We start from the raw sequence: 15,808 nt of genomic DNA on the forward strand, positions 1-15,808 counted from the left end.
TCAGGAGGCTCAGGCAGGAGAATCGCTTGAACCAGGGAGGCAGAGGTTGCAGTGAGCCCAGATCGGGCCACTGAACTCCACTCCAGCCTGGGTGACAGAGTGAGACTCCAAAAAAAAAAGGAAATAATAGGCTAATCTCTCTCATAAATACAGTTGCAAAAACAACAAACAAAATAATAGCAAACTGAATCAAGCAAAATATAAAAAGGCGAACGCATCACAACCAAACGAGGCGCACTACAGGAATGCCATCGGTCTACCATTAAGAGCCAATCCATAGAATTCATCGTATGAACAGAATAAAGGAGAAAAGTTCTGTCACATCAATAGATGAAGGAAAAAAAGCATCTGAAAAAATTCAACACCGTTCATATTAACAACTTCAACTAGGAATAAAATAGAACCTCTTTAATTTGTTGGTGGGGATTTACAAAGGAAAAACAGTATTTCCGCAAACAGCACCCTTAATGGTGGAATTCTTAAAGCTTTTCCCTGAAATCAGGCACGAGAGGATGTGGCTGTCACCACTTCTGTCCCATACTGTTTTGGAAGGATCAACAGTGCCAGGGTAACGAGGCAACAGCTGAAGGAAAGGTAGAAACAAACAGCCGGTCACTGACAAAATGGCAGCGCACAGAGAGATTCCGGAGCAACCACAGACAAACTACGGGGACCAGGAGGGGCCAAGACAAATGAGTTAATCACACTTCTTTACACATTGCTATAAACAAAAAGATTTAAAAAAAAACCGTAAAAGTAATATGGCTTAAAACAGCATAAGCACTGAAATACCAGGGAATCATTTGAACAAAAAATGTGGATGACCGCTACACACAAGACTACAAAATATTATTGAAAGAATTTAAGGCCGGGTGCAGTGGCTTGCACCTGTAATCCCAGCACCTTAGGAGGCTGAGGCAGAAGGACCACTTAAGCCCAGGAGTTCAAGACCAGCCTGGGCAACATAGGGAGACCCTGTCTCTACAAAAAAATGCCAAAATAGCTGGGCATGGTGGTGCACACCTGTAGTCCCAGCTACTTGGGAGGCTGAGGTGGGAGGATTGCTTGAGCCCAGGAGGTCAAGGCTGCAGTGAGCCATGATCACGCCACTGCACTCCAGCCTGGGCAAGAGTGAGGTCCTGTCCGCCCCCCGCAACTCCCCTGCCAAAAAAACCCCAATCAAAGGCCTAAAGATATGTTCACGGATTGGAAACCTCAGTATTGTAAAGATGCTAATCTCCCATACTGATCAATAAATCCAAATGCAATCCAAATGTCTTATGGAGCTTTTGAAAACAAATAAGCCAACTGTAAATGGCTTATTAACAAGCCCATGTGTATGGAAATGTAAAAAGCCAACAACCAAGATACCTTGAAAACTAAAAACCCCAAATCGGAGACTCATAACACAAGTTACCAATGGTGATTATAAAGCAGAAGAAATCAGAACAGTACGACATGGGGGCAAAAAACAAAGGGGACAGATCAGTCCAGAAAGAGGCCCCACACACAGCCAGGACGCAAAAGCCCTAATTATAAAGTAAGCTTTTACTTTCTGTTCATCAGAAGACACCATCCATGGAGTGGAAGGCGAGCCGTGGAGTGACAGAAGCTGTTTGCAACACAAAAAATCAAAGCACTTGTCTCTAAAACACACACAGCCCCCAGGAACCAACAAAAAAGACGGACCCCCCAATGACATTGTTCTTCGACAGCCCAATTTTGAAATGGGGCAAAAGACTGGAACAGGCACCTTTAAAAGGAAGGTCCCCAATAACCCGGGAGCCTCGGAGAAGCAGCTCACCTCAGCCGTCGGGAGGCCACAGCCTAGTGCCTTTCAGATCTGCTGTGCTGGCGACAACGCAGGGCTCTGACAGTCCATGTGCTGGAAGGAGGTGCATCGGGAATTCCCACACGACCCAGAGTGACTGTGCCATCAACACAGATTCAGCCTTTGTCTCAGTTTCCCGGCGCGCAGCCCCTCTGACCCTAGGAATCCTGGAGTGTGGTAAGAGTGTCTTTTTGCATGCTAATGAGATGACGGGGAGCCGGGAGCCCCGACAGCTCCAGGATGCGGCTGGTCTTCAGCAGGACCAAGGAATGCCTAGCGGGTTGGAACTTTCCGTCCCACAGCCCACGGTCCAGAGAGGAGACAGGAGAGACTGAGGTAATCAGCAGTGGCTGGCTGTTGAATCAACCGTGCCTGTCACGAAGCCTCCACAAAAAGCCCTCAATGACATGGTCTGGAGAGTGTCTGAGTTGGTGAATATACCAAGGTGCTGGAGGGTGGCGTGCCTGGAGAGGGCACGGAAGCTCTGCACCCCCCATACCTCAGCCGCCCGTGCAGCTCCTCCGTGTGGCTGTCCTTTCTAATAAACGGGTACACTAAGCAAAGTGTTTTCCTGAGTTCCGGGAGCTATTCTAGCCCACCCGAGCCTCAGGAAGGGGTCACGGACACCCCCGATTCACAGCCAGTTGGTCAGAATCCAGGTTGTCACCTGGCACTTGCAGCTGGCTCTCAAGTAGGGGCAGGCTTGTGGGAATGAGCCCTTCATCTGCAGGGTCTGCACTAACGTCAGGTAATTGATGTCAGAGCTGAATGGAAACACAGGACACCCAGCTGGCGCCACAGTGGCTGTGGGTGCAGAAAACCCCACATAACTGGAGGCAGAAACACAGTGCAGAGTGCGACCCGGTGCGGCCACGCGAGGGAAACGTCTGTTTCCCGGAAACTCCACTCCTGGGTGTGCCCACATGAAGGATGCGCCACGGGCAACAGAAGGCGCTCGGATATCTGTGGCCAAAAGCCGGGACTCCGGTGCCTCGCAAGATGAGGGTGGATACATAAGACGTGGAGAATTCAGCCAGCAGAGCAGCCCCGCAGTGGGGACGGACACGGCAGAACTGCACCCCACACCACGGGAAAGCCCCACACAGGGGCCCGACTGAGCGGCCACACCCAGGGTGGATGGCCCCGGATCCCAAGACAAAAGCTCGAAACAAGCAAAACTTCTGCAGGCACCAAGGCCGGGGACGGGTAGGTTACGCCTGGGGTCACCTTGGGGTGTGGGGGTGGCCCCGCGTCCAGAGGACAAGCTACACACGGATCAGCTATGTGACGCGGTGCAGTTTGCTTTGTAAAAACTCGTGGAGTTGAACGCTTCAGATTTCATGTTTTAGGGAGTTTTGTTTCAATTTTAAAAAGTCAAGAAAGAAAAAGAAATCAGAGAATGGAGGCACCCAGGCCGTAACATTCTTTCCATAAAGAAAAGCTGAAACCCAACGGCAGGCGGCTCCACCTGCTGCATCTTAGCTTTTTCTTTTTCTTTTTCTTTTGAGATGGAGTCTCGCTCTGTCACCAGGCTGGAGTGCAGTGGCACAATCTCGGCTCACTGCCACCTCCACCTCCCGGGTTCAAGCGATTCTCCTGCCTCAGCCTCCCGAGCAGCTGGGACTACAGGTGTCCACCACCACACTCGGCTAATTTTTGTATTTTTAGTAGAGACTGGATTTCACCGTGTTAGCCAGGATGGTCTCAAACTCCTGACCTCGTGATCTACCCACCTCGGCCTCCGAAAGTGCTGGGATTACAGGCGTGAGCCACTGCACCCAGTCATCTTATCTTTTTCTTCAGCTTATTTTATTTGCTCTGTAAGCTTAACTTTCGTGAGCTGAACTCCAAAGTCCACCTGCTGTTTGATTATTTTTGTGACTTGTTTCAAATAAAACCTCTTCTAAGAAAGAATTAATGTCCACCATATTCCTTTTTTGTCCAACAAAATAAGTCATCTCTTCTGTTTCAAATGTTCCTTCCCTCATTGGACGCTGTGCTTGGGCTACCTGTATTAACACAGATCCCTGGAGAGCACGTTCTCAACACACAAGACGAACCTGCCCTGCATCCGGGGTCCCTCCTTCCACGTCCTCCTGGAGAAAAGCTGCGGTGGGAGGGTGGGGGGGCGCAGCCCTCCGCTGTTTTTATCTCCTGAGCATTCCGAACACTTCCACAAACGCACCCGGCCATACCCTCACCCACACGCCACACGCACCACACACACAACATGGCGCCCGCTCTCCCTCCCCCAGAGCCAGCCCCGTGGAGCCCTTGACCGGTGGCACCCAATCCCCAGGGCATGGATGCTGTGGGCTGGGCCCCAGCCCTCTCTACACTCCCACACCATCATCTCCCCTCCCTCAAACGCATGGGCACTGTGGTCCCTTCTCCCTGCCCCAACACCAGTGCCTTGACCTCCCTCCTCCTTGGCCACACCACCCACCTGCCATCCCTGGAGTCACCCCCACAAGGACCGGACCACAGCCTCTGCCCCATGAGTCCTCTGTGCCCCAACTCTCACCCACCCCCCAGCATTCTCCACGGCAGCTAGGCTGCCATTGGCTCTCAGAGATACCACTACTTCATGCATCATGAAGACAAAAAATGTTGCCAACTCAACTGGGACACAGACCGGCAGGCTACACCCCCTTCCAGGATGTCAGGATAAGAGAAGTCCATCCCAGCTCCCTCAAGGCCCTGGTCGCCTCTGACAAAGGGGCTATCGGATGCTGCCTCCGTGCCACTTCCGAGCTTCTGGCTGACACCCTGGTCCTCACCTGCTGGCTTCCACCTGCCCTGGGTCAGGAGCGAACTCGGGCAGAGAATATGAATGCCCCGGATGAGCCCCCCTCAAAGCCCAAGATGGGGAGACATCAGGTAGACTCAAAGCCCAAGATGGGGAGACATCAGGTAGAAGCAGCAGGAGCACATACTTGGCGATCCACAGGCAGCCCACCGAAGAGAACGTCACAGTCACCACAAATCACTGCTGAAGGCGGGACCAGTGGGGAGGAAACGGGGCGGCTGCCTTTTTAAACCTTACGTTAAAACCTTACATTAAAAAACATACTCATGAATCGAGGTACTCGCTAGTCAGAACTGAGACCCTGGAGGGATCCCCCGGGGCCCTGACTGGTGCTGCAGGCCCTCAGGCAGTGCCCGGCTCCAGAGCAGGAGGGGCAGGCACCTGGGTGACCCGGCCAGCCTTGGCCAGCAGTGGGCAGGCCCTAGCCAAGCCACTGTCTTTCCTTCAGCTGATGACTGTAAAGTCACAAACGTAAAGAAAATGGGGCCGGGCGCGGTGGCTCAAGCCTGTAATCCCAGCACTTTGGGAGGCCAAGGCAGGCGGATCACCTGAGGTCAGGAGTTCGAGACCAGCCTGGCCAACACGGTGAAACCCCGCCTCTACCAAATATACAAAAAAAATAGTCAGACATGGTGGCGAGCTCCTGTAGTTCCAGCTATTTGGGAGGCTGAGGCAGGAAAATCCCTTGAACCCAGGAGGTGGAGGTTACAGTGAGCCGAGATCACGCCACTGCACTCCAGCCTGGGTGACAACAGCAAGACTCTGTCTCAAAAAAAAAAAAAAAAAACAACCAACCAACCAAACAAACAAAAAAAACAGAACTGCAACTCCAGCAAGTTTCAAGGACCTTTCTCTTCTTCCTTTTTTGAGTACTGTGATGATTACAGGCATCCAGAGAAGGAGGAGGAAACGTGTGGGGGTCCCATTCACCTCCACTCCAAGCGGCGGCTGCACCCCACAGTCCCCCATGCCGGGACCTCAGCATGGGGCTCTGGGTTGGACTGAGGGGGCCTCAGCATGAAGCTGGCTGGTGTTCATGGGGCAGGGGTTCCAGGCTGACCCTCCGCCTGAGGCTCGTTCATCCTCATTGCAATGGAGCACGTCAGAGGTTCGCGGGCCGCCTCGCCGGCTGCTTCGGACAGAAGGTGCGCTGTGCCGTTTGAGGCCTCTGTGTCACTGGGGCAGGGGCCTCAGCTTAACCCACATAAGGATCCTGTCTACACATAAACCTCAAACACTGTGTTTTATGAGCAATTTAGGGGATTCTAAGCAAAGCCTGTTTTTTGCCTTCTAGGCAGACTCCTGGAACCCGCACCCTGTAACCCAGGCAGAGGTGGAGGAAGGAGAGGGGAAAAGCTCTGCTGGAAACCACATTCTGCAGCGATTTTCACTCAGTTTGGGAAACACTTGGACTTTGGGAGACGTTTTACAGCAGATTCATGAAAATGACTTGTCCCGAGGAAACATCGCCTCGAAGACGACTAAGGTGAAAGGAAGGCGCCAACTGGGAGGCTGGCACACGGCACTGCCCTTCCCCGTGGTCCCTTCCCCGACACCCGTCTCTCCCACATGGGTGAACATCCAGAAGCCTGGTGGTGGATGGACGGTCGGTCAGGAGGCCGGACCCACAAGTGCCTACGTACCTCCCTCCTGCACGTCCTGAGGCTGTAGGTCAAAGGGCAAGAAACAAGGGTGGAGCCAGGATGTGGGTGCTGTCCACACCAGGACAGAGGGTCTGGCTGGCGGGGAGTCGAGGGTGCGGGCTGGAGGGTGAGGGTCCTGAGTCCAGGCCGGCAGCAGCCCCGCCAGTTACTCATCCAGACCAGCCCAGACCGAAGAACTCCAACAATGGCAGGCGGGGTGCAGTAGGCAGGGGACAGCTCCCAATGCCAGGTGACCCGGCAACCAGTGTCCCCCCCGTCAGGAAAGAGGCCCAGGCTCCCTTCCTCCCCCTGCCACACACGCTTCCCTAACCCCAGCCCCTCCCTGTCCGTCTCTTGAGTCCGGACAACCAGCTTCTCCGGCGACACCCAGACCGCCAAGGTGCACCCCTTGTTGCGTGATCCCTCTGGCCCCCTCATCCTGCCCATCACTTCTCGGAGGGTCAGCCCCAGGCCTCCATGTTGCACCCCCTCCCCCGGCCTGTCCCTGTCAACCTGGGACCCTCCCTGGCTGTGCCCCAGACCTTCACAGTTGCCGTGGGGTTCCCTCCCCGTCCCCTAAGTGGTCCAAAGACACCTTCTCTGCCTCTTCTTTTCCCACAGCACCCTCCTGAGGGCTAGGTAACCTCAGCTCAGCCCAAGTTAGGCCCAACACGCACAGCCAGCCCCACAGCTCCCAGCACCCACCTCGGCTCCTCCTCGCCTTCCCTGCCGCAACACCCACGGGTGCAGCAGGCCCAACTTTCCTCCTGCCTTCCACCCTGAGCCCTGACCTCGCCATGCTGTGTGAACTGGCCTGGGTCCCGCCCTCAGGGCGGGCACGGGGTAGGGTGGGGGAGCTCAGGATGGCAGGCCTCGCACCCGAGGGGAAGGCCGCAGGGACGTGTGCAAGCTTCCAGTCCCTCACCTTCCGGCTCGGTCTCTCAGGGACTACACCATCCACCAGCCCCACCCTGGCCCCACAGAGTCCACTGTCACCAGCCCCTACAGGGACTCTACTGTCCACCAGCCCTGCCCCCCACAGGGACTCCACTGTCACCAGCCCCACCCCAGCCCCGTTCACTCCGCTGCTCCCAGCTCCCTCAGGACCCAGCCCACCCCACCCACACTCACAGGGTTTCAGGCAGAGGCCCACAGTCACCAAGGCCGATCCAAACCCCCATTCCCTGGGCCAGCGATGGTGTGAGGGTGGACAACTGACCCAAGGGTGTCGAGGGCCCAGTGGACTCAGGGGACTCCAGGGACTCGGGGGACCTTCGTACCAGAGGAGTCTCTTTCCCCCTTCGGGCCCAGTGGACTCAATGGACTCGGGGGACTCCGGAGACTCAGGGGACCCTGGTACCAGAGGAGTCTCTGTTTCCCCCTTCGGGCCCAGTGGACTCGGGGGACCCTGGTACCAGAAGAGTCTCTGTTTCCCCCATGAAGCTGCGACCCAGGAGCCACGGGGCTGCCACGGGACCAGGAGCCCCCTGATCGGGGATGAAGCCTGAACGGAGGAAGCCAGTGCCGGAGCTGCAGAGGAGAAGAAAGGTCCTGCCTGCTCTGATCACGCCCGGGGCCCCCGCTGGAGCCGGATTCAGCCCTGGCCGTTCTGTTTCTCACCTCTGGGATCCTCTTTGTTGGGACCCCATTGGTTTTAGGTCCTTGGCTGCCCCCAGGGAGGGCCCCGGATTCAGCCCTGGCCGTTCTGTTTCTTGCCTCTGGGATCCTCTTGGTTGGGACCTATTGGTTTTAGGTCCTTGGCTGCCCCCAGGGAGGGCCCCGGATTCAGCCCTGGCCGTTCTGTTTCTCGCCTCTGGGATCCTCTTGGTTGGGACCCATTGGTTTTAGGTCCTTGGCTGCCCCCAGGGAGGGCCCCGATGAAATGGCCCATGCTGGCCGGCTCCTCCACTTGCCCAGACTGGGAGACACTGGACATCCCTGGAGACGTCTCCCTCAACACCCCAGCCAATGGCCAGGTCTGGCAATTCTGCTACTGGACATTTCTGGAGTCCACCCCACTGCCCTGGCCCTCTCTCGCCCGGCTCCGGGATGACGGCTTTCCCCGGCGGCTCCCACCACCGACACCACAAAATCTGAGCGACGTGGCACGGCCCACAGGCCCATGGCCTGGACCTCACCTGCCTCCGCAGGCTGGGCTGTAAAATGGGGAGAATGAGAGCCCGACCCTGTAAATGGGGTGGACCTACCACCGCCTTCCGGACACTGCAGTGGGCGTGAGCTGCCGCAACCCCGTGTCCTCACCACGGCCGGGACTCTCCGTGTCCTATGGACTCTTGCTGTAGCTACTCGGCCCCGTGTGACCCCCTCCGCCCACAGCCGGACCCACACCTGGCTGCATCTGCTCAACCGTCCAATGGAGCTCTGTCTAGGGTTGCAATCCGCATGTTTTAATATTCACGACCACACCTGATCTCAGAACAATTCAGTGAGGAGACGGAGCAGGTATCGTGTGCACCACTTTACAGATGAGAAAACTGAGGCCACCAAGGTCAAGGGTCACCCCCCAGAGACAAGGGAAGGTGGCTCCCAGGCGCCCCCCGACCATCGCCCCTGCGCGTCCGGCAGTGCCTCCATCTGGGTGCCCTCTGCTGCCCTCACTCCAGGAATCCTTCCAGCAGAGGACAGAAACCTCCACTGCCAAGCATCCGGAAGCACCCATGGTCAGCTGTGCAAAACCCAGACAGCCCCACATGCAAGTCCCGGGACCCAAGACTGTGTCACCTTCCGTGGCATACGGGACTTTGCAGACGATGAAGTGAAGGACGTGGGGATGGGGAGATGTTCCTGGATGATCTGGGTGGGCCCACGTCATTGCGGGGTCCTCACAAGAGGGATGGGGGGGCGGCTCTATCAGAGGCGGTGACGTGAGACGGAGGCAGAGGCTGGGGTGACTCAGGGCTGCACCAAGGGGCAGGCGGCTTCAGATGCCGGAGAAGGCGGGAAACGGGGTCTCCCTGGAGCCCCCAGAAAGAACCCGCCCAGCTGGTGCCTTGACTAAATTTGGCCCAGTGAGCTCCATCTGGACTCGCACCCTCCAGACCGCTGAGCTAACAAATGCGTGTTGCTTTAAGCCCCCCAGTGGCGGCCACCGTTACAGCGGCCGCAGAAAGTTCATCCACCTCCATCTGCCCAGGCAAGACGGACAGGCAGGGGGTGGTGACCAGGGGGCACATCAGACAGCCTCGCTCACAGCCCTGGGGACTCGGGGCCTGCTTCTCCCGCGGCCACCAGGCCAACTACTCAAGAGTCCTGGGGACATGGCTGGAGAGAGAGGGGCTGCCGTCAGCTGTGCAAGCAGGAGGCTGGCGATGTCTCCACTGTCACGCACATGGCCGCACGAGGCCAACCTCCTCCTTGCAGCCAGCCCAGGACAGACCCGGACGGCACCCACTCATGAGAGGACACAGCGGTGGCGACTCGGAGCCGCCACGGCCCCACGCACCCAGGCTGTGCCTCTCACTCACCCAGAGGGGATGAGGACGTGGCCCGGCCTCCAGGAGCCACGGAGGTCAATGCATGGCTGCAGGGACAAGGGGCCATGCCCATCAGCATGGAGAAGGCCAGGCAGGCTTCCTGGAGGAGGTGAGCAGGACAGAATAGGTGAGCGGGCAGGGGCGAAGAGGCCGGGGTTCTGCAGGAGAGGACGGCCTCACCACGCGCTTGGACCAGCGCCCAGGAGGATCATGGCCCCACCCAGAGATCACACGGGGACTCGAGTGCGGCATTTACCTCGATGCCTTTTCTCTGAAGGTCTATTGAGAGTGCGGGCCCTGGGCTACCTGACTTCTCTACCCCCAGAACAGGCGTCCAACCACCCCGACTGGCCCAGGCCTAAGGCTGGCAGCACCCCACGGAGGCAGGCTCCCTTGACACTGCCGGGGCTGGGGGGCTCCCTTGACACTGTCGGGGGGCTCCCTTGAAACTGCCAGGGGCTCCCTTGACACTGCCAGGGTTGGGGGGCTCCCGACACTGCCCTGGAGGGAATCCCTGGACACTGCCGGGGTGTTGGGGGCTCCCTCGACACTGCCCTGGGGGGAATCCCTGGACACTGCCGGGGTGTTGGGGGCTCCCTCGACACTGCCCTGGGGGGAATCCCTGGACACTGTTGGGGTGTTGGGGGCTCCCGACACTGCCCTGGGGGGAATCCCTGGACACTGTTGGGGTGTTGGGGGCTCCCTCGACACTGCCCTGGGGGGAATCCCTGGACACTGTTGGGGTGTTGGGGGCTCCCTCGACACTGCCCTGGGGGGAATCCCTGGACACTGTTGGGGTGTTGGGGGCTCCCGACACTGCCCTGGGGGGAATCCCTGGACACTGTTGGGGTGTTGGGGGCTCCCTCGACACTGCCCTGGGGGGAATCCCTGGACACTGTTGGGGTGTTGGGGGCTCCCGACACTGCCCTGGGGGGAATCCCTGGACACTGCTGGGTGTTGGGGGCTCCCTTGACACTGCCCTGGGGGGAATCCCTGGACACTGCCGGGGTGTTGGGGGCTCCCTCGACACTGCCCTGGGGGGAATCCCTGGACACTGTTGGGGTGTTGGGGGCTCCCGACACTGCCCTGGGGGGAATCCCTGGACACTGCTGGGTGTTGGGGGCTCCCTTGACACTGCCCTGGGGGGAATCCCTGGACACTGCCGGGGTGTTGGGGGCTCCCTCGACACTGCCCTGGGGGGAATCCCTGGACACTGTTGGGGTGTTGGGGGCTCCCGACACTGCCCTGGGGGGAATCCCTGGACACTGTTGGGGTGTTGGGGGCTCCCTCGACACTGCCCTGGGGGGAATCCCTGGACACTGTTGGGGTGTTGGGGGCTCCCGACACTGCCCTGGGGGGAATCCCTGGACACTGTTGGGGTGTTGGGGGCTCCCTCGACACTGCCCTGGGGGGAATCCCTGGACACTGCTGGGTGTTGGGGGCTCCCTCGACACTGCCCTGGGGGGAATCCCTGGACACTGTTGGGGTGTTGGGGGCTCCCGACACTGCCCTGGGGGGAATCCCTGGACACTGTTGGGGTGTTGGGGGCTCCCTCGACACTGCCCTGGGGGGAATCCCTGGACACTGCTGGGTGTTGGGGGCTCCCTCGACACTGCCGAAGGGCCGGAGAGGCACAGCCCGGGTAGAGGGGATTTCGGCAGTCCTGAGAACCCAAGGTCAGTGTTAAAAGGCGGCCTGCACCTCGCAGGGCTCAGCCTCCCCGTGTTTCCTCCAGGGGTGTCTGAGGGTGATCAGCCTTTCACCCAGTCCCCTACTTCTAGGAACTGATCCCAAAAAAGCCCCAGCACAAAAGTAAAATGGGAGGTATCTGCACACGTTTTCCCACCGCAGCTCCATCTGTAGTTGAAAAAGATGGGACAGAGCCCCTACATGCATCAGTCAGCCCAGCCCAACAGGCACGGGAGTGTGTGCGGCCGTGGAAGGAGAGAGGACGCATCCACAGAGGGGTCTCAGGACACCTGACGTGCGGGAAAAAAGCAGGTCTGGAGCAGGACCTGCCTCAGGAGAGGGAGGACGCAATCCCGTCTCAGTGTTGCTTGGCCAGGGAGAGGGGCGGCCTCCGCACAGGAGCCCACACGGCCACGGAAGGCAGCCGGCTGTTGGTGCAGGCAGCACTCACTGTTACACGAATCACGAGACAGAGACCTGCGCACCAGTGCTCCGCACCCCGGTCACAGATGCAGAACCCCGAGGAAACACGGGGGAGGCAGAGCAGGCCCTGCGAGGCAAAGGCCTTCTTTTAACTTTGATCTCAAAAGCACGAACTCTCTTAAACAGCTGAGACAGCCGAGCCGGAGAAACCGCAATCCTGGCTGCGTTTGGTGAAGTCAAGTGACTCCTGTGCTAACGTTTTCTTCTGCTTTGGCCTCTGGAGACACGTGCGGAGGTCCTCGCCCACCGGAGGGGCTTGCTGAAGAGTCACCTGGCCTGGTGACACGCATGGAGGGGCTTGCTGAAGAGTCACCTGGCCTGGTGACACGGGCGGAGGTCCCTGCCCACCGGAGGGGCTTGCTGAAGAGTCACCTGGCCTGGTGACACGCGTGGAGGGGCTTGCTGAAGAGTCACCTGGCCTGGTGACACGGGCGGAGGTCCCTGCCCACCGGAGGGGCTTGCTGAAGAGTCACCTGGCCTGGTGACACCTGTGGAGGTCCTCGCCCACCGGAGGGGCTTGCTGAGTGTTACCTGGCCTGGTGACATGTGCGGAGGTCCTTGCCCACTGGAGGGGCTTGCTGAAGAGTCACCCGGCCTGGTGACAACGCGTGGAGGTCCTCGCCCACTGGAGGGGCTTGCTGAGAGTCGCCTGGCCTGGCGACACGTGTGGAGGTCCTCGCCCACTGCAGGGTCTTGCTGAGAGTCACAGGTATTGGCTGGGGTGCAGGTTGCCAGGAGCCAGGCAGGGTGTGCACGAGGCCTCACTATATAATTCTCTCTACTTCTGTCAGTTTGGCATTTTTCCTAATAAAAACTTTTCAAGTACCAAGCCGCTCAGTTCTGCCTTTTGATGTTTGGATGCCTTGGCTGGAGCTCCACCTCCCTTCCCTGGCTCTGGGTCCGGCCCTGTCCTTCCCTGGCTCTAGGGGGCTTTGTGTCCACGAAATGTGAGGCTGCTCCATCAGCCACAGGGGGCTGGGGGGACGCCCCATCGAAGTCCTGGGCGAGGCCCTCATTTCCCAACCATCCTGAGGACCTGTCTGGCATGGCCAGGAGACGCGGAAGGGCCACATGCAAATGAGGTGGCACCTCCCACACAGGGCACAAACGCAGGAACCCCCTCATCCTCAGGGGGTGCCACTCGTGGTCCCAGCATGTGTGTGTTGGGGGGTGGGGCCTCATCCAGGCCTGGTGGGCAGCCCCTCCCACCCGAGACCTGAGAATAATTCTCATCCGACGATGACAACTATGTGTCTGAAAGTGACCTTCCCGGCATCACCTGGTCATCACCCACAGCAGCTCCCAGGGGCACGCAGCCACCCTGCTCCTCCTGACAGCTCTGTGACTACTTCACCCCAAATTCATTTTGCTTAGACATTTATTTGAAAAAAGACCTGGCCAGGAGTGGCAGCTCATGCCTGTAATCCCAGCACTTTGGGAGGCTGAGGTGGGTGGACCACTTGAGGTCAGGAGTTTGAGACCGGCCTGGCCAACATGGTGAAACCCCGTCTCTACTAAAAATACAAAAATTAGCTGCGCATAGTGGCAGGTGCCTGTAATCCCAGCTACTCGGGAGGCCGAGGCAAGAGAATCGCTTGAATCCGGGAGGCGAAGGTTGCAGTGAGCTGAGATCACGCCACTGCACTCCAGCCCGGGCAAAAGAGTGAGACTGTCTCAAAAAATAAATAAATAAGGCCTAACGTGACCCTCGGCCAAATGCCTAGTGCACTTACTTCTACTCCCAGATGGGCCCCGGGCACCCTCATGACCAAGCCCCAACCTCAGGGCCTTTCAAGAGTTGCGTCTACAAACACCCTGCAGGCCCTCACCCCCGGGCACGGACAAACCAGCTGCTGGGGTCACCTGCTGGGCGGCAGTGCCGGTACACAGCGCAAGAGCTGTCTCCTGACGAGCAGGTTTGGAAGGAACAGCATGGCCGTGACGCAGTGACTTATGCCTTCAAAGCCACAGGGATGGGAAATTGCTTCATGGCACGACAGACGTGTGCTGTGATAAGGGGTTACTCGTTCTCAACAATGTTGGCTATGCAAGCGTCCTTGAGAAGTCTGAACTCACAGGGGAGCTGTCACAGATCAAGGTCAACGAGCCAGGGTGGCTGTCGGGGTGAGGCCGGCCGCGCCCTCCTGAATAAAAGGCCTGGGTGCTGTGTAATGAGGTGTGAAGAATAAAGGCTACTCACCCTGAAAACTGCTCTTCTCTCTCTGAAGACAACACACACTCACCAGTCCCCGCTCACACCGCAACACCCGGCGAGGAAGCGCCCTCCAACTCTCCCTTTCGTGCTCGGCCCCGGGGGCAGCAGTGAGCCCCGCAGGCCAGCCCGCTGCGTCCTGCCTGTCTGGCACCGAGCGATGTTCTGACCACCCCTCGCCAGGGCAGGCCCAGCCTCCCTCTCTCCTCCCAGTCCCCACCCACGCTGGCTTCCCCTGGATGCTCCCTGCCTGGGCTCCACCCCAGGGCCTCATCGCGGCCATCCCCTGCCACCTGGGATTGTCCCCTCCCAGCCTCCCCTCTTAGGGCCCTTCCCACCACTCGCGCCACTGGATGCCTCTGGGGCTCCCCTGTCTGTCCCCTCACTCCTCTAGAACACATACCCCTCGCAGACCGATGCTGCGGTACTGGCCCCTGAACTGGACACAGAGGCCCTGAGGTTCAGGCCACCTTCTTCCCCTGCAGCTCTGGGGCAAACACTGGCGTCTATCCAACCACCAGCCGGAACCTTCCCTCAGCCCGTGGGGCTAGGAGTCCAGGCTTCAGCCAACGAAATCGCAACCAAGAGTTGGACCCCCTTTTTGATGTTCGACTGCTGGAGGTGTTTGAGACGACCCGCTCCCCTCCCGCCCACATCCCAGTGAGGTGATGAGGGCCCTGGGGAAAGTTCAAACCCTGCAAGCCCCAGCCCCTGCTCACCCCGCCTTGCCCCAGAGCCACCACAGAAACCGAGACAGTCTCGTTACAGGCGCGCTCAAGACCTTTCTGGACCATCCTGGAAGACCCCCCTCCCCTGCTCTCCCCAGAAAACCTCATTATGTGGTGAGAAGCTCCCTCCCGTCTGCGTGCGGTGCTGTCATCTGTGTGGACACCTGAGCCAAATTTTGGGCAGGGGTCCATCCCATCTCTTCAGGGTGACCGGTGATTACAAGTGAACAGCTGGTGTCCAGGCCAGGAGGTGTTTAAACGGGTCTCCTCCCACTGCTGCCTCAGGTGCAGCCCCCAGAGACCACAGCAGCATGTGGAGAGGGGAGCGGCCAGCACTCACCCGCCGCCCCAGAGGCCCTTCCTTCCATCTACTTTGCTATCCCTGTTTTCCCTTCTAGACAGTCCTCTCTCTCCTCTCTGTTGCCCAGGCCAGAGTGCAGTGTTGCAATCATAGCCCTGCAGCCTCGACCTCCTGGGCTCAAGTGATCCTCCCTCATAGCTAGGCCCACAGACACGCGCCACCGTGCCCAGCCTCACGCTTCTCTTCAAGGAAGCGGGGTTTGTGCTGAGGAAAAGTACATGACTGCATGACTGATGGAGCTTGGGGGGCTTCTTTGGGCTGGGGTGGGGGCAGCTTTCCCTGCGGAGCACCTGCGTCCCCCTCCCAGGCCTTCCCGAGGCACACGCGCCACTGGACGTGCCGGCTGCTAATGAACCATCCGGCTGCTTAGCACCGGCCACTGCACCCCACACTCTGTGTAACTGTGTCTTGAACTGATAAATAAATCAGTCTTGATAAATAAACCCTTACAACTGCGGCAGCTGTGTCGGCCGCTCTCCCGGGGAAGCCTTTCCCAGTCACTGGGGCTACGACTTGCTTTCTGGAGTCCTCTTAGAACAAGGCCGGGTGAGAACATCA

The 15,808-nt window shown here is 58.6% G+C and overlaps 1 protein-coding gene across 9 annotated transcripts in view; it reads right to left on the reverse strand.

Annotated features, from left to right (window-relative positions):
• The window catches only part of PRKCZ (protein kinase C zeta), a 137,473-nt gene that overhangs the window by 68,820 nt on the left and 52,845 nt on the right, over positions 1-15,808 (reverse strand). Inside the window, exon 1 of one of the 9 annotated variants that reach the window (XM_024355851.3) lies at positions 6,284-6,479. The exons of 7 other annotated variants lie outside the window; for them this stretch is intronic. The gene's annotated coding sequence lies outside the window, so the exon portion shown is untranslated. Of the gene's footprint in view, positions 1-1,804; positions 1,824-6,283; positions 6,480-15,808 lie in introns of those variants that run through there. One more of the 9 variants, XM_024355857.2, reaches the window with a different exon arrangement.

Source organism: Pan troglodytes, chromosome 1 (genome assembly GCF_028858775.2).
Source record: "Pan troglodytes isolate AG18354 chromosome 1, NHGRI_mPanTro3-v2.0_pri, whole genome shotgun sequence".
Taxonomy (NCBI): Eukaryota; Metazoa; Chordata; class Mammalia; order Primates; family Hominidae; genus Pan; species Pan troglodytes.